At 40.9% G+C, this 8,878-nt stretch overlaps 1 protein-coding gene and 1 non-coding gene across 22 annotated transcripts in view; both read right to left on the reverse strand.

Moving 5' to 3' along the window:
* Nucleotides 1–8,878, reverse strand: part of CREM (cAMP responsive element modulator) — a 94,780-nt gene that overhangs the window by 85,489 nt on the left and 413 nt on the right. For 2 of the 21 annotated variants that reach the window (XM_033188004.1, XM_033176974.1), the window contains exon 1: nucleotides 8,509–8,876. The exons of 16 other annotated variants lie outside the window; for them this stretch is intronic. The gene's annotated coding sequence lies outside the window, so the exon portion shown is untranslated. Of the gene's footprint in view, nucleotides 1–5,444; nucleotides 5,464–8,508; nucleotides 8,877–8,878 lie in introns of those variants that run through there. 3 more of the 21 variants (XM_033178364.1, XM_033237965.1, XM_033238732.1) reach the window with 2 other exon arrangements.
* Nucleotides 656–715, reverse strand: LOC117083310. Its single transcript, XR_004437051.1, has one exon. It is a non-coding gene; the product is annotated as a U7 small nuclear RNA (small nuclear RNA).

The following is an 8,878-nucleotide window of genomic DNA, read 5'->3' on the forward strand; positions in this document are numbered from 1 at the left end:
CTAGAAAAAGGTATTCAGAGAAGTCCACAACAGCCGCCTGCTTCCTCTTCCCAGAGGTAACCAGCACTGAAGAAAGTACCATCTTCTTGCCATGGGAGCCACAGGATATCAAAGAGAAAAACTAGCCTCATACCCGAATAAGGACAAGATAAACTTGACCCTGACTCAGGATGATGAGAGCCTTACTTCATTCCAACTATTCTCCACAAGGTCACCAATGAATGCTTGCCTGCTTGCCAAATCTAAAAGGATGCTTTCTAGTCCCCATCTTCCTCAATACCCCTACAGCATTTCCTCCTCTATTTGAAACCTTGTCCTCTTTGAATTCTTTATGACATTACTTTCATGCTTTTCTTCCAAATTATCTAGCCTTTTGTTCTCTATCTTCTTTGGCTCATTATTTTTTAATGTCTTTTTAATTTTTTTTTTTTTTCCAGAAATGGGTATCACTATGTTGCCCAGGCTGGTCTCAAACTCCCAGCTTCAAGCAATCCTTCCACCATAGCCTCCCAAAGTGTTGGGATTACAGGCATGAGCCACTGTAATCAGCTCTCCAGTTATAATTTCTAATCAGATCTCTTTATACCTAAACTCCCAAGAACACTGATATATCCTGTATACTACCAATCTACCAATTTTCTTTTTTTGGGGGGTGGAGGGCATTCTGGCAAAAACCAGAGAGCTTACTGGACAAATTCTATGAGCTGTAACACTTATATACTACCAATTTTCTACAGGAATAATTTAAAAGTCCCATCTGCCAAGGGACTCTTAAGCTTTAGCTTTTAGAGCAGAAAGGCATATTTTAGAGGAGTTTGTTACAGGCAAGTAATAACTTACAAGAAGAAAGGAGACCCAAAATTATTTTGCCTGGTTATGGATTTCTGTGCCATATTTTGAAGGCCATCTAACATCCTGATAAAAACTTTATTAGGTATGATTACAAAAATAACATTTGGCATTCACCTTACTTTTACCAGCATGTTGCTCTATGTTCACCCTCTGGTGTAATAGCTTCAATTAATTTCTTTATTTTTTTTTTTTTTGAGACTGAGTCTTGCTCCGTCGCCCAGGCTGGAGCGCAGTGGCACCATCTCAGCTCACTGCAAACTCCACGTCCCAGGTTCAAGCAGTTCTGCAGTTCTCGTGCCTCAGCCTCCCAAGTAGCTGGGATTACAGGCACATGCCACCACGCCCAGCTAATTTTTGTATTTTTAGTAGAGACGGTGTTTGACCATGTTGGACAGGCTGGTCTCAAACCCCTGACTTCAAGTGATCCGCCTGCCTCGGCCTCCCAAAGTGCTGGGATTACGCTTGAGCCATCGTGCCAGGCTTAATTAATTTCATTGCTGTCAGTATACTTCAATATATAGCTTTCTATACAAATGATATTTAAAATATGTTGATTATGCTATAAAAGACATTTTGGGGACAAATGGTGAAATCTGAATATGGGATTATATATTACAGAGAGGGTAAGAAAGCGAATGTTGGAAAACACTCATATAAAATAAGCAAACAAATACAATATGCTGATAAAGATAGTATTAAATTAACACTTAAAAATGTTGAGGCCAGGTACCGTGGTTCACCCCAGTAATCCCAGCACTTTGGAAGGCTGAGGCGGGCACATCACCTGAGGTCAAGAGTTCAAGACCAGCCAGCCTGGCCAACATGGCGAAACCCTCTCTCTACTAAAAATACAAAATTAGCCAGGAATGGTGGCATGCACCAATCCCAGCTCCTTGGGAGGGTGAGGCAGGAGAACTGCTTGAACCCAGGAAGCAGAGGTTGCAGTAAGCCAAGATCCCGCCCCTGCACTCCAGCCTGGGCAACAAAAGAGTGAGACTCTGTCTCATTAAAAAAAAAAAAAAAAATTACAAAAATTAGCTAGCATGGTGGTGTGTGCCTATAATCCCAGCTACTCTGGAGGCTGAAGCAGGAGAATCACTTGAACCCAGGAGGTGGAAATTGTAGTGAGCCGAGATAGCACCATTGCACTCCAGCCAGGGCAACAGAGCTGTCTAAAAAAAAAAAACTTTGAATACCTAATCTGCTGTGGTTAATTACATTAATACCTTAATGTAACTTTCTGGAAAAATTAGGTATATATACGAATTAAACTTCTTGGGCAGGTTTACTAGAATACCAAAGTCTACTTAACCAATTTCCAGCTCTCCATATTAACAGTGTTCTCCACTCCTGTGAAGCTTACAGTATAGCTAATGCCCACCACAGTTCTCTAGTGTGCCCAAGCACTTGTGTTCACTCCAACAGGGATGGGTGCTTACCAAGAGTTAGTTGTATTTGTCACCAAACCTGATTATGCCAGCCATACTTGTTGCAATTTTGTAATTTTGTTAAATAGTACCTTAGATGAAATGACTAAGTGGATTAAATGATTCAAAAAGAGAACTGTTTCTCTAAAGACTAAGTTGAAAGCTTTGGAAAGACAATAAAGACAGTTTTGCTTTTTCTGCGGAAAAAAACTGCTTCTGCTCAGGCGCCGTGGCTCACGTCTGTAATCCCAGCACTTTGGGAGGCCAAGGCGGGTGGATCACATAAGGTCAGGAGTTCGAGACCAGCCTGGCCAACATGGTGAACCCTTATCTCTGCAAAAAACACAAAAGTTATTTAGCCAGGCACAGTGGCGGGCGCCTGTAATCCCAGGTACTCGGGAGGCGAAGGCAGGAGAATCGCTTGAACCCGGGAGGGTGAAGGCTGCAGTGAGCCGAGATCACTCCACTGCACTCCAGCCTGGGTAACAAAGTGAGACTCTGTCTCAAAAAAAAACAAAAACAAAAAAACAAAAAAACCTGCTTTTGGACTAGATATTACAGTTGGAGATAACTATGAAATACGGGAAATATTAAATTAAGATTTATAAGACACTTGCCAAACAATCTAAGTTCTTACGCCACTTTCAAAAACCCAAAAATATAAACTGTAAATTATGCATTATTGAGATGGTTTTGGAAAGAAAGCCTAAGAAAAATAATAAAAACTGAAAGCACTGCAACTAGCATATCTAAAAGAAAAAGAAAGGAATGTGGAATAAAAGGTATCATACCTTTTACAGAAGCAGGAAGAGAAAGAGAACACAGAGAAATACAATCTATTTGGTTCTGTGATGAAGCAAGGTTTTAGTTCTTTGCAAAAGTAGATATCCATAGGTTAACTGTAATTTAAGTAGCAATAGCAATAAAGTTTGAAAGATAAAGGAGAATATGAAGCTCATATTGTTAAAGTTGGTCCTTCTCAACCAAGTCGATTAAAATATTAAGAGAAGGTGGGGCTAGTTGTAAGACAGAAATAATACCAACAGCTGAAATTGACAGGGATGAGACTATGGTTACGTATTTTAGGGGAAGGAGATGAGTACAGGAAAAACAATGTGAGAAAGCAGTACCATGAAATTACACCATTAGTCTTACACTCTTTATGAAGCAAAGTTACAATAACTTTCAAAAAATAATCTTTACACTTTCATGTAAAAACAGAATAGCCAAGAGGGATACTCGTAAATAAATATTCCAAACACTTGTAAATGTCTTTAATATTTCAAACATGAATTATACATAAATTCAGGAGACTAATACAGATTCACGCCTACTCCAATTTAATTGCCTGAGATAACTGTTATTAAGAAATCTTAACTCTTTACTAAAATCACTAAAGGATTAGCTATTCAATAAGTGTCTCTTTTTCAATTCATTTCCCACCTGCTGCCTGCTTTTGGCTGTTTCACAGTAAATGAACTACAGAATTGGCTGCTGAGGAGGAAATGAAAAATGAAATTCAAATAATCATGGTCTATCTCCATCCTTTCAAACACCTCCCTCCCTCACCACCACCTCTTCATGTGAAACCAAATTTTTATTTTATGTTTTTTGAGACTGAGTCTTGCTCTGTCACCCAGGCTGGAGTGCAGTAGCACAATCTTGGCTCACTGCAACCTCCAACTCCCGGGTTCAAGCGGTTCTCCTGCCTCAGCTTCCTGAGTAGCCGGGATTACACACGTGAGCCACCATGCCCAGCTAATTTCTGTATTTTTAGTAGAGACGGGGTTTCACCATGTTTGGTCAGGCTGGTCTCGTGATCCACCCACCTTGGCCTCCCAAAGTGCTGGGATTACAGGCATGAGCCACCGCACCCGGCCAATGTGAAACCAAATTTGTAAACTTTTGAGGGAGTTATTTGCTTGACTAGGCTCACTGTAAGGTTTTTGTTTTTTTGTTTTTTCCAATTGCATGCTTCTTTACTGCACATTAAGTACATTTCAAAACATCTACATATTAAGTATAAATGCATTAACTACTAGATAGTAAATCTGACAAAGTAAACTACCTGAATCAGCTTAAGATCAGAAAAAACAATTTTACCATTATTTTACTTACCTAGATTGGGCCTATCTTATACATCTGAACAAAACTTGTATCTTTCTAAGTGCAGAAACATGCCTAATTTTACTCCTTCAGAAATTTTTAAGAGTAAAAACATTCTAAGCACCCATATTCAGTAATGTAGGTCTTTATGTATGATATAGTTGCCACAATTCCAAGGTTGGACACTTTCACTATAATCAATGCTAGGATATAAATTACAGTTAAAACCATTTCTAAGCCAAAAAAAAAAAAAAATCATTTTTTGTGCTATCAATGAAAACATTGAGATTAAGAATATAAACAAAACTATCTGCTATTTTGCTATTCTAAGATAGAGATTTAAGTCTGCTCTGTTTAAAAAAATAAAAATAAAATCTTTACTAAGATAACTTTGAAGACACTGAGTTTATTTTGTGAAATTCTCAAGGAAAATATTAGCATCACATTAGCTCCACTCTTAAACGTCACAGGATTTTATTAATATCTTGACATTTAATTGGCCTGGTTATACTACTGTTTAGAAAACATGCACAAAGATATTTCTCATTTGTGGAGAACTGATGAGGCTTCAAAAAAGTCTAACAAGAGGATGAGTTGCTAGTAAGGTTTTCTTAGAGGTAAGCATCCTTCTTGACCAATGAGATAGTTATTTAACCAGTCTTTAATCAAAACTACCATATAGTTTTGTAGCCTATGCATTTCCTCTACTTACAAAAACTTCACACACATGTTGCCAGTAATTTCCTCTATCACTCCTAGGAAGGCCTGTCATGAAATGTGCAAATAGGTATCATTTTACTTTGCAAACCTTACTATAACCGAACTACAGTTATGCTTTCCTTAATAATGGGGATATGTTCTTAGAAATATTAGGCAACTTCATTCTGCGAACGTTATAAACTGCTCTTAAACAAACCAAGATGGCGTAACCGACTACACACCTATGCCAAATGGGATAGCCTGTTGCTCCTAGGCTACAAAACCTGTACAGCATGTTACTGTACTATATACTGCAGGTGATTAGAACACAGTGGAATGTATTTGTGTGTCGAAGCATACCTAAACATAGAAAAGGTAATACTCTGCTCTCTGACATTAGGACAGCTAGGACATCACTAGGTGACAGGAATTCTTCAGCTCCATTATAATCTTAAGGGACATATATGTGGTCCATCATTGATCAAAACATCATTATTCAGTGCAGTAAGATTTAAGGCATTTTCATAAGTAGTATCAACAAAAATTTCCACTAATGATATCCTTAGGTTTTCTTCTTTGTTCTTGCTGATTCTCTACTGGATATACAGTATCAGAAAATGAAAACCTATGAGTAAAGGCATTTATTCTTAAGAACAGCAGTCTTTATTGTGGAGCTCCCATTGCAAAAGGTATTTAAAATGTATTGTCTAAAAGGAGATTATTAACATAATTATTTAAAATGTTCATTTCTACCTATTGTGTAATGAGATACATCTTTCCTAAAATGGGTGTTTTTTTTGTTTGTTTTGTTTCTGAGACCAAGTTTCGCTCCTGTTGCCCAGGCTGGAGTGCAATGGCTTGATCTCGCCTCACTGCACCCTCTGTCTTCTGGGTTCAAGCGATTCTCCAGCCTCAGCCTGCTGAGTAGCTGGAATTACAGGCATGGGCCACTATGCCCGGCTAATTTTGTATTTTTCATAGAGACAGGGTTTCTCCGTGTTGGTTAGGCTGGTCTTGAACTCCCGACCTCAGGTGATCCGCCTGCCTCAGCCTCCCAAAATGCTGGGATTACAGGCATGAGCCTCCACGCCCAGCCTAAAATGGGTATTTTTTTAAGTTCCTGTGTTGATAATATCAAAACTATATTCAATGTACAATAATAATTCTTTTCAAAGCTGACTTTTACATATGGAATCCATCAGTTTACTTAAGTAGAAACAATAATATTCGGCATTTCAGGCTTATTTCCTTATCAACGTTGATAAGCAAATATAAAAACATTGGTTCTAAAACTGCTTTAAAAAATAACATCTCTCAGTGGTTCAGCTATTGTTTGCACTGCTCAGTTTTAAGAAGTCTAAAAGGAACAGGACATTTGAGAGCTCTTCAGTAGGACTATCCACTTCAACAATAAACCTAGCTCAATCTTCTGGCCCAATACTTAATTTGCAGGGAATACAACTTGGGAGAAAAAGGATCAGAAACATATGTCTGTATTGGTAAAGATTCAGTCAGGATTCCTTATGTATGTTAATAATGCAAAACTTTTCCCTACTTTTCGTGAAATGGTCATAACCCTAAACAAGATTTTGTATTTTGATTATGCAGTGACTCACCTGAGTATGAAACTGGAATACAGCCTATTAACTATGGATTCGAGAGTTTAACATTCAGAAAGTAGAAGTAAATTTCATTAACTTTCACGGACAATGCAAAAACAAAAAGACTAAAAATAAAAATGTCCTCTGTGTTTACGCATTAAATAAAAATTTATTCATATACTGTCACCAAAATATGTACACAACCATCACCGTAATTACAACTTCACACTCACCAAAATGATTCCATATCCATCACCAACTCACTGGGAAAGTGTTATATTCATCTATACAGATTCGCCAAAGTCATGTGTATACTGACGATGCTTTAAGTGTTTACTCATTCATGATCAAAACCATTTTAATATATTTGTTAAAGTTGTGTCGGGATCAATACATAGTTCTTTAAACATCAGTTTTAATACTTAGCATTTATTGGCCAAACATATTGTGTGCTATTTGCCTTCCTTTGGGAAAAAAATTACTTTAGATTTAAAGACTTTAAAACTACTATGACTTAGGAAGGGAAAGTTTGTTATCCAAAAACAGAATCAAGACTAAGAAAAAAAGGCCGGGTGCGGTGGCTCAAGCCTGTAATCCCAGCACTTTGTGAGGCCGAGGCGGGTGGATCACGAGGTCAGGAGATCGAGACCATCCTGGCTAACACGGTGAAATCCCGTCCCTACTTAAAATACAAAAAATTAGCCAGACGTGGTGGCAGGCGCCTGTAGTCTCAGCTACACGGGAGGCTGAGGCAGGAGAATGGCATGAACCCGGGATGCAGAGCTTGCAGTGAGCCGAGATCGTGCCACTGTGCGCTAGCCTGGGCAACTGAGCAAGACTCTGTCTCAAAACAAACAAACAAACAAACAAAAGACTAGGAAAAAAACGTGGTGCTCAAAGCCAAAGCAAAACAAAGCAGCGTGGTTTATTAATGTAATCTGATAAAATGTTCATAGCGGACCTCTCACTTTTCAATCTAGGCTTTTGTGTCAAGGGAAAGGTGCACTCTCATCCGCCCGGCAAATTAAGTAGAAAAGAAAACTGAGTCACGTACATAAACCACAGTTAAAGGGGCTCTTCCAGTTTCAATGACACTTTGAGACTGGCCCTGTAAGTCACAATTTCTTAAAATGTGATTATAAACTGACAGCTGCTTCACTGAGCAGCATGCAGGAAACCCCTAAGTGATTTCAAACTCAGGTATCTGATATACAAATAAAACGCAACAGGATCAAGAAACATGTTGAGGCTGGGCGCGGTGGCTCACGCCTGTAATCCCAGCACTTTGGGAGGCCGAGGTGGGGGGGAAAGTCTCAGGAGTTCGAGACCAGCCTGACCAACATAGTAAAAGCATCAGCTCTACCAAAAACACAAAAATTAGCCAGGCGTGGTGGCGCATGCCTGTAATCCCAACTACTCGGAAAGCTGAAGCAAGAGAATCGCTCGAACCCAGCAGGCAGAGGCTGCAGTGAGCTGAGATCATGCCGTTCGCTGCATTCCAGCCTGGGTAACAGAGCAAAACTGTCTCAAAAAAAAAAGCATGTTTAATAATGTGTTTATTCCCCAAATTCAGCAGGCTCTGGAAACCTTACCAGATGGCCCTAAAAAGGCAAGACTCAGGCAGAAGGGAAAATAAGCCTTTCGAGAGCGGTCGCGGATCTGCCCTTCCCTCTCCTGAGATTGCCCTCGCCCGGGACCGAATGACTCAGCTACGAGGCCCTCCGGCCGGGTTTTGGGGAAAACGGGCTGCATTCGCTCAAGTTTGAACTGAGCTCCTAAAGTGGGGCAGAAGCGCTGTGGGCACTGAAATCCGAGGTCCTTACTTCTGGCTTCCTTTTCCTTTTCCGAGTTAAACCGCTCCCCTGAGCCGCAAGGCTCTCTCAGAGCGGATTTTCCAACTCGTCCCAAGTTCGCGAGGAGGCAGGCGGGTCCCGGGGCAGCTGAGCGGACCAAGCGGGCGTGGGCCGAGAAGGCAGCGGCCTCGGGGGCGCCCAGCGAGGGGCCGCGTCAGGTGAACTCGCGGCTTCCCCGCCAAAAGTCCGCCCGGCTCCGGGGTCCTAGCCCGCCACCCACGGCTCCGCTCGGCTTCCGCTGCTCCACCGCCCCCGGCTGCGCTCCGCCTCCTGCCTCCACCTCCGCCTCCTGCGCCGCGTCGCCGGCTGCTGGGTCTCGGGGCCGGGGCCGGCGCACCAC

Source organism: Trachypithecus francoisi, unplaced genomic scaffold (genome assembly GCF_009764315.1).
Source record: "Trachypithecus francoisi isolate TF-2019V2 unplaced genomic scaffold, Tfra_2.0 Contig00025, whole genome shotgun sequence".
NCBI classification, from domain to species: Eukaryota; Metazoa; Chordata; class Mammalia; order Primates; family Cercopithecidae; genus Trachypithecus; species Trachypithecus francoisi.